The 17229-nt window shown below is 43.5% G+C and overlaps 1 long non-coding RNA gene across 1 annotated transcript; it reads right to left on the bottom strand.

Annotated features, from left to right (window-relative positions):
- Positions 1-13019: 13019 nt before the first annotated feature.
- Positions 13020-16948, bottom strand: LOC123731868 (uncharacterized). Its single transcript, XR_006762890.1, has 2 exons — positions 16576-16948; positions 13020-13749 (listed from the first exon to the last, which is right to left on the bottom strand). It is a non-coding gene; the product is annotated as an uncharacterized lncRNA (long non-coding RNA).
- Between the last annotated feature and the right edge of the window lie 281 nt (positions 16949-17229).

Raw genomic sequence — 17229 nt, 5'->3', positions numbered from 1 at the left:
TTGTATAACATAATGTCCTAGGGTTGTCATCTGATGAAGATCATCAAAGGTTAGTGCTGCATTTAGCTGTCTTCTGGGTTTTTGTGACATTATATGCTAGCTTGAAAAATGGGTGTCTGATTATTTCTGGCTTGGTACTCTGCTGACATAATCTAATGTTTTGCTTTCGTTGTAAAGCCTTTTTGAAATCGGACAGTGTGGTTAGATTAACGAGAGTCTTGTCTTTAAATAGCTGTAAAATAGTCATATGTTTGAGAAATTGAAGTAATAGGATTTTTAAGGTATTTGAAAATCGCGCCACTGGATTACACTGGCTGTTAAGTAGGTGGGACGATTACGTCCCGCCTAGCCCATAGAGGTTAAAAAAACTCCACAGGAAACTGCTGGCAGAGCAGCAACGTTTCACATAGTGTCCTATAATATCACCTCTAACTTTCTACTGCTTGAGTTCACCTCTTATAGAATATTGGCTTAATGTTCCAGCACCTAAATATAAACAGTACCAGCACCCAAAATGAGTTCTGATGAGGTCTCATATTAGAGCAGGAGAAGGGGGGATGTGGTGTAGAAGCTAGAGGTCTGTTACCCAAGTCAACTCAACAGGTCTGATGCTATATGTCAGGGTCAGGCTGGGCTGGGACAAGAGTGGAAAATTTTACTGGTTATGATGACATCACTGGTGAGAAGTCAATGATACAAATATGAAGAGGAGACAAGAGGAGAGGGGGGAGAGGAGAGGAAAGAGGAGAGTAGGGGAGAGGGGGAGAAGAGGAGAGGGGGGAGAGAAGAGGAGGATGGGAGAAGGGGAGAGGAGGTACTGTTTGTCTCCCACCATTCCACTCAGAGGACTCTACCTTCTGTTATCAAGAGGGCGTTTCCACTATATTTAGTATACCAGTCATTTCAGTGAAGGGAACAAGTGCACACTTTAGGAGAAAGGAGAGATAATTGGTGCAATGCTTCTTTCTAGTCTACAGTCCTGCGTCTGTGACACCAGATTACCACCTAGTGGTCATAAGAGGAACTGTCCTGTCAGTGTGTTTTTACTGCTGGCTCAAAACAACACATGACCTGCATACACGATATGATTCATGTGTGAGTACTAAAAGCATATGAATATAGTATATTATAGTATATTTGTTATATATGTGGGTCTGATAAGTAAACACTCTTAATTTTTGCTGTTTTATCACTAAGAAGAACATTGGGAACTATGTAACCAAACACATGTGAAACCTCATGATGTGAGTGATAAGAAGTGTTTAAAAAGGTGAGTTCTGAACCCTGTAGACTACTGCACTACTTCTGAAGAAGACCAGAGTCATTTCAGAATGAAGACTGCTATAGTTCTGATGGTGTTGCTGTTCTGTCTGGGGCCTGGACTCAGGGAGAGAGTGGAGGGGTGACTAGTAGGTCTGTCTGTCTGTCTGTCTGTCTGTCTGTCTGTCTGCAGTATATTCACCGAATCAACAAAAGTATGTGGTCACCTGCTCGTCAAACATCTCATTCCAAAATCATGGGCATTTGCATGGAGTTGGTCCCCCCCTTTTCTGCTATAACAGCCTCCACTCTTCTGGGAAGGCTTTCCACTAGATGTTGGAACATTGCTGAAGGGACTTGCTTCCATTCAGCCACAACAGCATTAGTGAGGTCGGGCACTGATGTTGGGCGATTAGGCCTGGCTCGCAGTCGGCGTTCCACTTCATCCCTAAGGCGTTCGACGTCGTTGAGGTCAGGGCTTGTGAAGTTCCTCCACACCAATCATGACTAACCATTCATGTATTTAACTCGCTTTGTGTACAGGGGCATTGTCATGCTGAAACAGGAAAGGACCTTCCGCAAACTGTTGCCACAAAGTTGGAAGCACAGAATCCTCTAGAATGTAATTGTATGGTGTAGCGTTAAGATTTCCCTTCACTGGAACTAAGGGGCCCAAACCATGAAAAACAACCCCAGACCATTATTCCACCAAACTTTACAGTTGGCACTATGCTTTTGTATAAATAGTGTATCCCCCAGCTGTCTGGTCCAGGAGAATATCACCTGTGATGCTGTCTGGTCCAGGAGAATATCACCTGCGATGCTGTCCTGTCCAGGAGAATATCACCTGCGATGCTGTCTGGTCCAGGAGAATATCACCTGTGATGCTGTCTGGTCCAGGAGAATATCACCTGTGATGCTGTCTGGTCCAGGAGAATATCACCTGTGATGCTGTCTGGTCCAGGAGAATATCACCTGTGATGCTGTCTGGTCCAGGAGAATATCACCTGTGATGCTGTCTGGTCCAGGAGAATATCACCTGTGATGCTGTCTGGTCCAGGAGAATATCACCTGTGATGCTGTCTGGTCCAGGAGAATATCACCTGTGATGCTGTCTGGTCAAGGAGAATATCACCTGTGATGCTGTCTGGTCCAGGAGAATATCACCTGTGATGCTGTCTGGTCCAGGAGAATAACACCTGTGATGCTGTCTGGTCCAGGAGAATAACACCTGTGATGCTGTCTGGTCCAGGAGAATATCACCTGTGATTCTGTCTGGTCCAGGAGAATATCACCTGTGATGCTGTCTGGAGTATTTATTTCTTGTCTTATGATTTAGATGTGATTGTATTTTGACAGTTTCTTTATCTATTCCATACAATTGATGTAACATACAGTACAGTATTCAGCTACTTCCGGGTAGTCGCACTTCGCTTCGCTCCACAGGTAATATTACATTTCATTACATTACAACGGTTTGATTTGTTTGATCTGAGCAATTTTTTCTTAGCTAGCTACATAGCCGTCTTTGCATCAAAGATAATTGTGTAGTTTAGAGTAATTATCGAGGTTAGCTAGCCAGCCGCGCCGCGACGCGACGCCGTTGTCCAGACTCCAGACTTAGTCAACACACCTAGTCATCATCAAACCCACTGCTAGCTAGCCAACCTTTACTGACTAGCAGCACTGTAGAAACTAATACATTACAACGGAACGATTTGACTAGTGCAGTGTTAGTTGACTTTGTCATAGTTTGATAATTGTGTAGTTTGGAGTAATTATCGAGGTTAGCTAGCCAGCTATTTTCGTCCCCAGCGACAATAATAGGTTACCTAGCCAGCTACACGTTCAAACAAAGTCAACAACGCAGCCACTGCTAGCTAGCCTACTTCACCAGCCAGCAGTACTGTATCATCTTCGTCATTTTAGTCAATAACATTTTTGCAACGTAAGCTTAACTTTCTGAACATTCGAGAAGTGTAGTCCACTTGTCATTCCAATCTCCTTTGCATTAGCATAGCCTCTTCTGTAGCCTGTCAACTATGTGTCTGTCTATCCCTGTTCTCTCCCCTCTGCACAGGCCACACAAATGCTTCACAACGCGTGGCCGCTGCCACTCTAACCTGGTGGTCCCAGCACGCACGACCCACGTGGAGTTCCAGGTCTCCGGCAGCCTCTGGAACTGCCGGTCTGCGGCCAACAAGGCAGAGTTCATCTCAGCCTATGCTACCCTCCAGCACCTCGACTTCTTGGCACTGACGGAAACATGGATTACCACAGATAACACTGCTACTCCTACTGCTCTCTCCACGTCTGCCCACATGTTCTCGCATACCCCGAGAGCATCTGGCCAGCGGGGTGGTGGCACTGGAATCCTCATCTCTCCCAAGTGGACATTCTCTCTTTCTCCCCTGACCCATCTGTCTATCTCCTCATTTGAATTCCATGCTGTCACAGTTACCAGCCCTTTCAAGCTTAACATCCTTATCATTTATCGCCCTCCAGGTTCCCTTGGAGAGTTCATCAATGAGCTTGACGTCTTGATAAGTTCCTTTCCTGAGGATGGCTCACCTCTCACAGTTCTGGGTGACTTTAACCTCCCCACGTCTACCTTTGACTCATTCCTCTCTGCCTCCTTCTTTCCACTCCTCTCCTCTTTTGACCTCACCCTCTCACCTTCCCCCCCTACTCACAAGGCAGGCAATACGCTTGACCTCATCTTTACTAGATGCTGTTCGTCCACTAATCTCATTGCAACTCCTCTCCAAGTCTCCGAACACTACCTTGTATCCTTTTCCCTCTCGCTCTCATCCAACACTTCTCACTCTGCCCCTACTCGGATGGTATTGCGCCGTCCCAACCTTCGCTCTCTCTCTCCGCTACTCTCTCCTCTTCCATCCTATCATCTCTTCCCTCTGCTCAAACCTTCTCCAACCTATCCCCTGATTCTGCCTCCTCAACCCTCCTCTCCTCCCTTTCTGCATCCTTTGATTCTCTATGTCCCCTATCCTCCAGGCCGGCTCGGTCCTCCCCTCCTGCTCCGTGGCTCGACGACTCATTGCGAGCTCACAGAACAGGGCTCCGGGCAGCCAAGCGGAAATGGAGGAAAACTCGCCTCCCTGCGGACCTGGCGTCCTTTCACTCCCTCCTCTCTACATTTTCCTCTTCTGTCTCTGCTGCTAAAGCCACTTTCTACCACTCTAAATTCCAAGCATCTGCCTCTAACCCTAGGAAGCTCTTTGCCACCTTCTCCTCCCTCCTGAATCCTCCTCCCCCTCCCCCCCTCCTCCCTCTCTGCGGATGACTTCGTCAACCATTTTGAAAAGAAGGTTGACGACATCCGATCCTCGTTGCTAAGTCAAACGACACCGCTGGTCCTGCTCACACTGCCCTACCCTGTGCTTTGACCTCTTTCTCCCCTCTCTCTCCAGATGAAATCTCGCGTCTTGTGACGGCCGGCCGCCCAACAACCTGCCCGCTTGACCCTATCCCCTCCTCTCTTCTCCAGACCATTTCCGGAGACCTTCTCCCTTACCTCAACTCGCTCATCAACTCATCCTTGACCGCTGGCTACGTCCCTTCCGTCTTCAAGAGAGCGAGAGTTGCACCCCTTCTGAAAAAACCTACACTCGATCCCTCCGATGTCAACAACTACAGACCAGTATCCCTTCTTTCTTTTCTCTCCAAAACTCTTGAGCGTGCCGTCCTTGGCCAGCTCTCTTGCTATCTCTCTCAGAATGACCTTCTTGATCCAAATCAGTCAGGTTTCAAGACTGGTCATTCAACTGCTCTTCTCTGTGTCACGGAGGCTCTCCGCACTGCTAAAGCTAACTCTCTCTCCTCTGCTCTCATCCTCCTAGACCTATCTGCTGCCTTTGATACGGTGAACCATCAGATCCTCCTCTCCACCCTCTCCGAGTTGGGCATCTCCGACACGGCCCACGCTTGGATTGCGTCCTACCTGACAGGTCGCTCCTACCAGGTGGCGTGGCGAGAATCTGTCTCTGCACCACGTGCTCTCACCACTGGTGTCCCCCAGGGCTCTGTTCTAGGCCCTCTCCTATTCTCGCTATACACCAAGTCACTTGGCTCTGTCATATCCTCACATGGTCTCTCCTATCATTGCTATGCAGACGACACACAATTAATCTTCTCCTTTCCCCCTTCTGATAACCAGGTGGTGAATCGCATCTCTGCATGTCTGGCAGACATATCAGTGTGGATGACGGATCACCACCTCAAGCTGAACCTCGGCAAGACGGAGCTGCTCTTCATCCCGGGGAAGGACTGCCCGTTCCATGATCTCGCCATCACGGTTGACAACTCCATTGTGTCCTCCTCCCAGAGTGTTAAGAACCTTGGCGTGACCCTGGACAACACCCTGTCGTTCTCTACTAACATCAAGGCGGTGACCCGATCCTGTAGGTTCATGCTCTACAACATTCGCAGAGTACGACCCTGCCTCACACAGGAAGCGGCGCAGGTCCTAATCCAGGCACTTGTCATCTCCCGTCTGGATTACTGCAACTCGCTGTTGGCTGGGCTCCCTGCCTGTGCCATTAAACCCCTACAACTCATCCAGAACTCCGCAGCCCGTCTGGTGTTCAACCTTCCCAAGTTCTCTCACGTCACCCCGCTCTCTCCACTGGCTTCCTGTTGAAGCTCGCATCCGCTACAAGACCATGGTGCTTGCCTACGGAGCTGTGAGGGGAACGGCACCTCCGTACCTTCAGGCTCTGATCAGGCCCTACACCCAAACAAGGGCACTGCGTTCATCCACCTCTGGCCTGCTCGCCTCCCTACCTCTGAGGAAGCACAGTTCCCGCTCAGCCCAGTCAAAACTGTTCGCTGCTCTGGCACCCCAATGGTGGAACAAGCTCCCTCACGACGCCAGGACAGCGGAGTCAATCACCACCTTCCGGAGACACCTGAAACCCCACCTTTTTAAGGAATACCTAGGATAGGATAAAGTAATCCTTCTAACCCCCCCTTAAAAGATTTAGATGCACTATTGTAATTGGTTGTTCCACTGGATATCATAAGGTGAATCCACCAATTTGTAAGTCGCTCTGGATAAGAGCATCTGCTAAATGACTTAAATGTAAATGTATAATGTAAATAGGACTATTTGTCTTCCTTTGCGTATGCTAAATATATTTACTGTATGTTTGCATTTTTACTGTTTGTATGCTTACAGTATGCTGTTTGAAATGTATTGAGTCATGTTGAAATATTAAACTTTAATTTTTGCATTTGTGTTCCTTTCTTGTTTGAGTTCACAAACAATATACAGTTTAACAACAGCATCTTAGTCTTCACACTGAAATAGGTTCTGATAGTAGTGTTTTGAATATGTCACATTAGAGTGATGATGGTTGTCACTAAGTGAAGGGGTCACAAGGTGAGACGTGGTATGAAATAAAGTAATAATTTACAGCACACAGTATCTACTGTGACATCATTAAAATACTGTTACATTATTAAATACTCTTACTACAATGTTAAAACATTCTACATTGTGACATCATTAAAATACTCCTACTACAATGTTAAAACATTCTACATTGTGACATCATTAAAATACTCCTACAATGTTAAAACATTCGCTAGCTAGCATTAGCGACTAGCCTAGTTCTAAGATAATTTAGCAAACCAGCTAGCTGACAAACGTACATATATAATTAAATGGGCCAACAAGTACATACGACAGAAGTGTGTTTAATACACAGCGACTAAAATACACCAAAACAGTGTAAAGAGCGTGAATGTTGTAGCTATGTTTGCTAGAAAGCTACCGAGGTGTCTGACTAACTGTTGTTGTTGAAGGAGTGTCCCGTCCACTAGATTATACGTCACACTGGCAGCATCGCCTGAACCTAAAAGACGCACATCGCCATCTGCTGACTGGAGTGGGCAACGCAGTTGAGGAACCAAAACTTTATTTTTCATTTATTTCATAAAAGTTGATTATTATATTAAGTCGTTCAAAGAGAAGCATGTGTTGATTGATTCATGTTTAATGAGTGATAATTTAAAACAAACTTTAGACCCACTACATATTTGCATTGAACCATACTTCTGACATGGATCATTTTGACCCCAGAGGCATATCTTTTATCATAGCCAAAATGTGGTTTATTCAATTCTTCCAATGTTTCATGACTTTGTCAATCAACTTGTTCTTAATACATCTAAATCATGGTTTAGTGTTTCTGTATCAATATGGACTTTTAACAAATTCAAATCCTTTGGGGACATTTTGACTCCAGCCAAAAGCACCTTGGATAAATAGGACGTTTATTTCAAATCAAAATCAAATCACATTTTATTGGTCACATACAGGTGTTTAGCAAATGTTATTGCGGGTGTAGCAAAATGATTGTGTTTCTAGCTCTGACAGTGCAGTAATATCTAACAAGTAATATCTAACAATTTCACAACATATACCCAATACACACAAATCTAAGTATTTGAATCTAGGTTTCTCTGTATTTTATTTAACCTTTATTTCACCAGGAAAGGCTCATTGAGATTTAAAATCTATTTTTCAAGAGCGTCCTGGCCAAGATAGGCAGCGCCAAGTCATTACAAAAATTAGACAAACAACATGAAAAACTACAAGTAATCTAGTAAGAACCATAACAAAATCAAAAACAGCAAATTAAAAACATTGACAGGTCAGGGAATCAGTCTCAAGATCATTAATCAGTGATTTGAAAATACCAATCGGGACAAGTTCTTCCAGTTTAAAAGTATTTTGTAAGGCGTTCCAAGACGATGGAGCAGAGTACATAAAAGCCCTTTTACCAAATTCAGTTCGGACATTTGGAACAGTTAGCAGGATAAAGTCCCGCGAACGAAGAGAGTACCCACCACATTTCTGAACAATAAAAATGCCCAAATAAAAAGGTAGTAAACCCAAAATGGCTTTGTAAATAAAAATATACCTACGAGTGACTAGCCTACGAGTGACTAGAGAAGGCCAGCCAACCCTGGTATATAAAGTGCAGTGGTGCGTAAGGGTTTTGCAATTTAAAATAAATCTCAAAGTGCCATGGTAAAGGGTGTCAATTGATCTCAAACACTGAGCGGAAGCATTCATATATAAAATAGTCTAGTAAAGGCATAAATGTAGCTGATACTAGCCTCCTTCTGGCTTCAAAAGAAAAACAAGCCTTATTCCTAAAATAAAATCCTAATTTCAGCTTCAATTCTTTTGTAATTTGTTGAATATGCATTTTAAAAGAGAGGCCATCACCAATCAAAATACCAAGATATTTATATGAGGTTACGACCTCCATCTCCTTGCCCTGACAGGTAGTAATAGGTGAAAAGTTCAGAGGTCTATTTCTTGCTTTAGAAAACACCAGTAGTTTAGTTTTGTCAGTATTGAGGATAAGCTTCAATTGAGACAAGGTATGTTGAACAGTATTAAAAGCAGTTTGCAAGTTCTGGAAAGCTTTTGTAAGAGATGAATCACAACAGTAAATAACAGTATCATCAGCATAAAAATGAAGTTGTGCATTTTGGACATTTTTGTCTAAATTATTTATATAAATAGTGAATAAGAGAGGACCAAGTACAGAGCCTTGGGGCACACCATTTAAGACAGACAATTTAACAGACCTAAGCCCATCAAATTGAGTGCACTGAGTTCTATCAGACAGATAGTTAACAAACCATGCAACTGCATGCTCTGAAAGACCTACACTCGACAATCTCTGCCTTAGTATAGCATGATCAACTGTATCAAAAGCCTTAGAGAGATCAATAAAAAGTGAGACAATGCTGTTTTTTGTCAAGAGCTTCAGTGATATCATTTAAAACCTTCATGGCTGCTGTAATTGTGCTATGCTTCTTCCTGAAACCCGATTGATACAGTGATAAAATAGAGTTAGTATATAAAAACTCTTTTAGCTGGTCACTCACAAGGGTTTCAAGTATTTTCACCAGGGGTGACAGCTTTGAGATTGGCCTATAATTATTTAAAAGAGTTGGATCTCCCCCTTTTAAAAGTGGCAGGACAAATGCTGATTTCCAGATCTTTGGAATTTCATTACATTCCAGGGTTAGATTAAACAGATATGCAAGTGGTTCAGCTATGAAATCAGCTGCCAGATTTAAAAAGCAGGGATCCAAAAGATCAGGACCTGCAGGCTTTCTCTGATCTAAGGATTTCAGGGCCTTATGTACCACCTGCACTGAGAATGGCAAAAAGCTAGAAGTTTGACCAGCTCTCACTGGTTCATCAACACAAGGTTGTACAGAGACAGAGGACACTGAATCAAACAGTCTACCAGATGATACAAAGTGCTCATTGAAACAATTCAGCATTTCAGTTTTGTCATATATAGCAACAGAGTCCTTCAATACACATGACGGTAATTCATTAACATTACTGTTACCAGACATACACTAATAGCCTTCCAAAACTTTCTAGGGTCATTCAGGTTATCAGTGGTAACAGACATACAATATTCAGACTTGGCCTTCCTGAGAAGAGAAGAACACTTGTTTCGTAACTGCCTAAAAACAAGCCAATCAGCATCAGAACACGATTTCCTTGCTTTAGCCCAGGCTAGATTACGGTCGTGAACAATGCAAGAAAGCTCAGACGAAAACCATGGATTATCCCTCCCTTTAACCCTGAACCTGCGGAATGGAGCATGTCTGTTTACTATTTGGAGAAAACCATCCTGAAAGAATTTCCAGGCAGTTTCCACATCAGGGATAAGCTCAATCTTGCTCCAGTCAAAATAAAACCAATCATGAAAGAAAGCCTGCTCAATGAAACACTTCAGATTTCTCTTACGAATAAAACGCGGGTTAGACTTAGAAATCTTAGTATTTCTAATAGCAACAACAGCACAATGGTCACTTAAATCATTACAAAAAACACCAACCGCAGAATATTTATGTGGAACATTTGTCAATATCAAATCAATCAGGGTAGATTTATCTGGGCATTTTAGATTTGGGCGAGTGGGTGAGTTAATCAACTGGGTAAGATTCATAGAATTACAAAACATTTTTAAATCATCAGACACCGGCATTAACCAACACCAGTTGAGATCACCAATCAAAATCATTTCACTGTAAAGAAGTTTAGACATGAGGTGCGTCAAAGAAGAAAATGCATCACGAGAGCAGAGGGGGGTCTATAACAGCCAATCACAGTTAGAGAGAGCAGAGGGGGTCTATAACAGCCAATCACAGTTAGAGAAAGACCCTTAGAAACCTCAATATTCAAAGCAAGAAATTCCAACTGTTTACAAATAGTTTCAGACTTTGCCACACTTACAGGGAATTTTGTTTTTACATATATAGCCACACCCCCACCTTTCTTAACCCGATCAGTGCGATAAACATTGTAACCAGTTATACAAATATCCATATCAAGAACAGACTTGCTGAGCCAGGTTTCAGAAAACACAATTATATCAGCATCAGTTGATTTAGCCCAAATCCTAACCCCATCCATTTTTGACAACAGGCTGTGTACATTTAAATGAAAAATACCAAGACCAGATCTTGATTTCAAATCAGAGGGGGTTTGGAGACATTGCATATCAGGGCCAGGGTTAGGCTGCACGTTACCTGATATCAACAATAGAAGAATAACTAGGCACCTCTGTTTAATAACTTTGCACGGCTTCTCTTTTTTAAGAGACCTACTGCAAGCGAAGTCTACAAGTGAGTTTCCAGACAATACAAAACAGTCATTTAAAACCATTAGACTTTGGTAGTGACACAAATTCGTAATCTTCACATCATCCCACAAATACATCGGCACTTGGACGAGTGGAACGAGTTCCTGCAAACAAAATGTCCAATGGACGGGAGAGCACATTGTCAGATGTACTCACCCAGCGACAATGTTCGTTTTCTCCAGATCTCGTTAAAGTCAGTGCATAAAGCAATACCATGAAAACTGTCATTTTCTCTGACAAATGTAAATAATAGAGCCCAATGAAGGTAAGGGGAGAGAGGGACAGCGTATATGTAAATCTGAATGTGAGTATTTGCACGTGTGAGTAGATTGGGTGTTGAGGTCGATTGAGAGAGCGGGTTGGGGATTGATGAGCTGCCACTGACAGCCAGACGAAGAGCAAAAAGGAGCGGCTTGGACGAGACACTCCGTGGATGAAGAAGGAATTCAGGCCAGCCAGAGATAGGGTTACATTGGTCAACTTCAGTGCCGAGTTGAAGTGCCAAGTTGAGGAAGACCCGTGATCTTTACAGCAGCAAAAATAAAATAGTTTGCACTACACAACAAAGAAGTTACTCAGCCATAAATAAATAGGTTATTAGTAGGTTAAAATGTACTAGACACAGACAAACGACTTGACATGCTACCATCTTGGGAACAGCTTATATACATCTGTAGACATGATCCATCCCACCAGAGGGTGGAGGGGCACCTGTATCAGTGGTTTTGACCAGATAGACACCTGCAGACACACAGTATAGTGCCTCCCATGTACTCTCCTAAGATTGGACTTTTCTATACCACGTATCACGTGACTGTGTACAAAACTGCCAATGGTAGAAAACTTTGCCAGCGGTAGAAAACTTTGCCAGCGGTAGACAGTGCATTCGTTAAGTATTCAGACCCATTCACTTTTCCACATTTAGTTACATTTCAGCCTCATTCTAAAATGGAATAATATTTTTTCCCCTCATCAATCAACACACAATACCCCATAATAACAAATCAAAAACAGATTTTTATACACTTTTGCACATGTATTTACTTAAGTATTCAGACTCTTTGCTATGAGACTCGAAATTGAGCTCAGATGCATCCTGATTCCATTGATCATCCTTGAGATGTTTCTACAACTTGATTGGAGTCCACCTGTGGTAAATTCAATTGATTAGACATGATTTGGAAAGGCACACACCTGTCTATATAAGGCCCCACAGTTTACAGTGCACGTCAGAGCAAAAACCAAGCCACGAGGTCAAAGGAATTGTCCGTCAAAAAATGTCTGACAAATATATTGATAAAAGTATTTGTATTTATTATGGATCCCCATTAGTTCCTGCCAAGGCAGCAGCTACTCTTCCTGGGGTTTATTATGGATCACCATTAGTTCCTGCCAAGGCAGCAGCTACTCTTCCTGGGGTTTATTATGGATCCCATTAGTTCCTGCCAAGGCAGCAGCTACTCTTCCTGGGGTTTATTATGGATCCCCATTAGTTCCTGCCAAGGCAGCAGCTACTCTTCCTGGGGTTTATTATAGATCCCCATTAGTTTCTGCCAAGGCAGCAGCTACTCTTCCTGGGGTTTATTATGGATCCCATTAGTTCCTGCCAAGGCAGCAGCTACTCTTCCTGGGGTTTATTATAGATCCCCATTAGTTTCTGCCAAGGCAGCAGCTACTCTTCCTGGGGTTTATTATGGATCCCATTAGTTCCTGCCAAGGCAGCAGCTACTCTTCCTGGGGTTTATTATAGATCCCCATTAGTTTCTGCCAAGGCAGCAGCTACTCTTCCTGGGGTCCAGCAAAAATAAAGGCAGTTATACCATTTTAAAAACATTACAATAAATTCACAACACACTGTGTCCTCAGTCACCTTGTCCTAGAGAGATTTACATGGTTATCAAAACGTCACATCAGGGTAAGCCTAAACAAAACACAGCCCTATGGGAAAAATGAATGGTGGAAAAACGATTGGAACCATCTCCCTGTTTGACCTCTAGTTTTTATGGATATTATGACTACAGAGCCCCACAGTGGACATGTCAAAAAATATTCCATTGATAAAGCACACTTTATTTAACCTCAATGTCATCTTGTTTTTACATGGCATTGTAGATGTTAGCGGTATATAGTATGTATTTTGGATGTTTTCAGTGTGTTTTTAACCTTTTCAGACAATGGGTTAATCACAATTAAAAAATAGTGCACTAACATTACACAAAGTGAACTGAAGTCTGACAGCCCAAACAAAAACACAAATTCTCAGTCAAAAACACAAGTCAGAACACAGCCTCTTGATTCTCTCATGTGTTTTCAGGTTCTCTGACTGGGAAAATGTCTTTCCACAATGAGAGCAGTGGTATGTCTCCTCCTGTGTATTTGTATGTATTCGTTCATGCTCTTTCAGGTACCTTAACCGGGTAAATCTCTCTCCACACTGGAAGCAGCGGTACATCTTCTTACCTGTGTGTGTCCTCACATGCTTGTTCAGGTTTCCTACCTGGCCAAAACTCTTTCCACAATGGGAACAAAAGCTTTTCCCCTGTGTGTCCCCTCTCATGGTTTTGCAGGCTCTCTAACTGGGTAAACGTCATTCCGCATTGGGAACAGTGGTAAGGCTTCTCTCCAGTGTGTATTCTCTTATGTATTCTCAGGCTCCCTAACTGAGTAAAACTCTTTCCACACTGGGAGCAGTGATGTCGGCCTGCTGGTTTGGACGTCTCGGGGTCTGGTTTCCCTGAAGGACTCTTCCTGCTGTCAGAAGGAGAGTCTGGTCTCTCTCCTGTCAAAGACAAACAGATTATTTAATTAAACAGAAACCTGAATGAAACCTCCACATGATAAAACTTCCTATGACGTATTCCTGTAATTTCCGGACTATTAAGCGCACCAGAATATAAGCCGCACCCACTGAATTTAAAAATATATATTATTTTGAACATAAATAAGCCGCACATGTCTATAAGCCGCAGGTGCCTACCGGTACATTGAAACAAATGAACTTTACACAGGCTTTAACGAAACACGGCTTGTAACAAAAAATAAGCAGTAAGCTTTAGTTGTCTTTTTGCACTGAGTGAATTCCTCACGCTGCTGTTTCCAACGTCTTATCATCGACTCATTAAGACCAAGCTCCCGTGCAGCAGCTCTATTTCCTTTTCCAACAGCCAGATCAATCGCCTTCAACTTGAAAGCTGCATCTCCGTGTCTTTGCCATGATGAGGGTGACAAAATGACTACCGTAATCAGAATGATGGGAAGTTTGAGAGCGCTCGATTTAATCTAAACAGTAAACAAAAAAGTTGTTTGACCTTAACCCGTCCGGCAATTTCATTGGTCTAATGAAAGCTTCATACCGCCAAAAAAACTGAGAACGTCACAGAATGTGTTTTTTTTTGGAAAAAAAAATTGAAAGCGGGAAAAATCCATATATTAGCCGAGTCATTGTTTAAGACGCGAGGTTCAAAGCGTGGGAAAAAAGTTGCGGCTTATAGTCCAGAATTTACGGTCATCTAGACTAGATCCCTCAATCACCTAAAGTCAGTTTTCACAAGTATTATTAAGGTGACTAGAAAATGCAGGTCTCTGTGTGGTTCTTAGTCAGAGACTCTGTCAGTCAGTATGGTCAGGAGGAGTTGAGGAGTCTGGTTGCCTTTTACAAGGAGCACTTGACTAAGGCATAATTACACCAGAGGAAGTCATGTCAGAGTACTCCCAGTACAGAGATTTGCCCAGGGCCCATCAGCTGGCCCAATGAGACATTTTCCTCAATGTCCTGCAGTCAGGTGTTTACTAGGATAATGTTACCAATGTCATAAATGTGAGCTGTATATTTTGATAAAATTACACAACACATAATTGAAAGAAACAAATTTGCTCAAGGCACATTATACATAATTGAATGAACCATGAATAAATAACTTGTTAATGTTATGAAAGAATTAAGCATAAACAAATATATTTTTCTTTAGAGGAGAGCCAGATTCAGGTGACGGAGGTTTCCTTGGTGCTTCCTGTCTCCACTGACAGAGGTCTCCTTGGTGCTTCCTGTCTCCACTGACAGAGGTCTCCTTGGTGCTTCCTGTCTCCACTGACAGAGGTCTCCTTGGTGCTTCCTGTCTCCACTGACTGAGATCTCCTTGGTGCTTCCTGTCTCCACTGACGGAGATCTCCTTGGTGCTTCCTGTCTCCACTGACTGAGATCTCCTTGGTGCTTCCTGTCTCCACTGACTGAGATCTCCTTGGTGCTTCCTGTCTCCACTGACTGAGATCTCCTTGGTGCTTCCTGTCTCCACTGACTGAGATCTCCTTGGTGCTTCCTGTCTCCACTGACTGAGATCTCCTTGGTGCTTCCTGTCTCCACTGACTGAGATCTCCTTGGTGCTTCCTGTCTCCACTGACTGAGATCTCCTTGGTGCTTCCTGTCTCCACTGACTGAGATCTCCTTGGTGCTTCCTGTCTCCACTGACTGAGATCTCCTTGGTGCTTCCTGTCTCCACTGACTGAGATCTCCTTGGTGCTTCCTGTCTCCACTGACTGAGATCTCCTTGGTGCTTCCTGTCTCCACTGACGGAGGTCTCCTTGGTGCTTCCTGTCTCCACTGACAGAGGTCTCCTTGGTGCTTCCTGTCTCCACTGACTGAGATCTCCTTGGTGCTTCCTGTCTCCACTGACAGAGGTCTCCTTGGTGCTTCCTGTCTCCACTGACTGAGATCTCCTTGGTGCTTCCTGTCTCCACTGACTGAGATCTCCTTGGTGCTTCCTGTCTCCACTGACAGAGGTCTCCTTGGTGCTTCCTGTCTCCACTGACTGAGATCTCCTTGGTGCTTCCTGTCTCCACTGACAGAGGTCTCCTTGGTGCTTCCTGTCTCCACTGACGGAGGTCTCCTTGGTGCTTCCTGTCTCCACTGACGGAGGTCTCCTTGGTGCTTCCTGTCTCCACTGACAGAGGTCTCCTTGGTGCTTCCTGTCTCCACTGACTGAGATCTCCTTGGTGCTTCCTGTCTCCACTGACGGAGGTCTCCTTGGTGCTTCCTGTCTCCACTGACTGAGATCTCCTTGGTGCTTCCTGTCTCCACTGACGGAGGTCTCCTTGGTGCTTCCTGTCTCCACTGACGGAGGTCTACTTGATCACACACATCCACAGTTGAAGTCAGAAGTTTACATACACTTAGGTGGGAGTCATTAAAACTTGTTTTTCAACCACTCCACAAATTTCTTGTTAACAATGTATAGTTTTGGCAAGTCAGTTAGTACATCTACTTTGTGCATGATACAAGTAATTTTCCCAACAATTGTTTACAGACAGATTATTTCACTTATAATTCACTGTATCACAATTCCAGTGAGTCAGAAGTTTACATACACTAAGTTGACTGTGCCTTTAAACAGCTTGGAAAATTCCAGAAAATGATGTCATGGCTTTAGAAGCTTCTGATAGGTTAATTGACATCATTTGAGTCAATAACGCGAAAATTAAATAAACGATTTGGTATCATTTTTATTATGGAAGATTGAATAAGTTTGCTTCAAACGGTTTGCTTGGAATGATTTGTAGCCATCGTCTCGACTATCTGTGCATGAGAGTCCATTCAACTCAGTTTCCCTACCTGAAAAAACGCCATTCCGTAAATTGTATTCACGCACGCAAATTCAGGAAGAAACTGAAGAGCAGATGGCCTGACCGCGTTTTGCGACTGTCGGCACACTTGACCGCAGTCAACAGTGGGCTCGGAATCGCCTCCAGTTTAGTACGATGGAATTGCAGTATTGAATGAAGACAAGTCCATTCCGTGAGACATTTAAGTTGTGATTTTGCGTGCAAATCCATTGTTAAAGTTTTGTTGTTGGCCAGCTTGTTGATGGTATTCACATCTTACAGTGTAGCTTTATCAATTCCTACATTAAAACGGTATTTAAGATCAGAACTAGAATAGAATGCCGTTTAAAACCACGCATCAGTAAAACAACTATTTTCAAGACAGGACTTCCTGGTGTTACTCAGATCTTCTGTCTCCTCTTCTTCTTCCCTCTCCTCCTCCTTCAATATGACAGTTATCTCTCCTTCATTCACTCCAAAAAAAGTATAATCGTTTTCTTCCTCTTCTTTCTCTGTAACAGCCTCTCCCTCTACTTCTTCATTTACTGTGACATCCTCCTCTTCATTCTCCTCTTTCACGACAACGTTCAGCCAAATACCTTCTTTCTCCTTCCAGCAGACCTCTTTTTTAGCAGGAGGGCAGTAGCTTGGTGAGCTCATGGTC

The sequence above is a fragment of the Salmo salar genome, unplaced genomic scaffold, assembly GCF_905237065.1.
Source record: "Salmo salar unplaced genomic scaffold, Ssal_v3.1, whole genome shotgun sequence".
NCBI lineage: Eukaryota > Metazoa > Chordata > Actinopteri > Salmoniformes > Salmonidae > Salmo > Salmo salar.
Note: the sequence above shows the minus strand (reverse complement) of the source record. Positions and strands in the feature narration are given on the sequence as shown.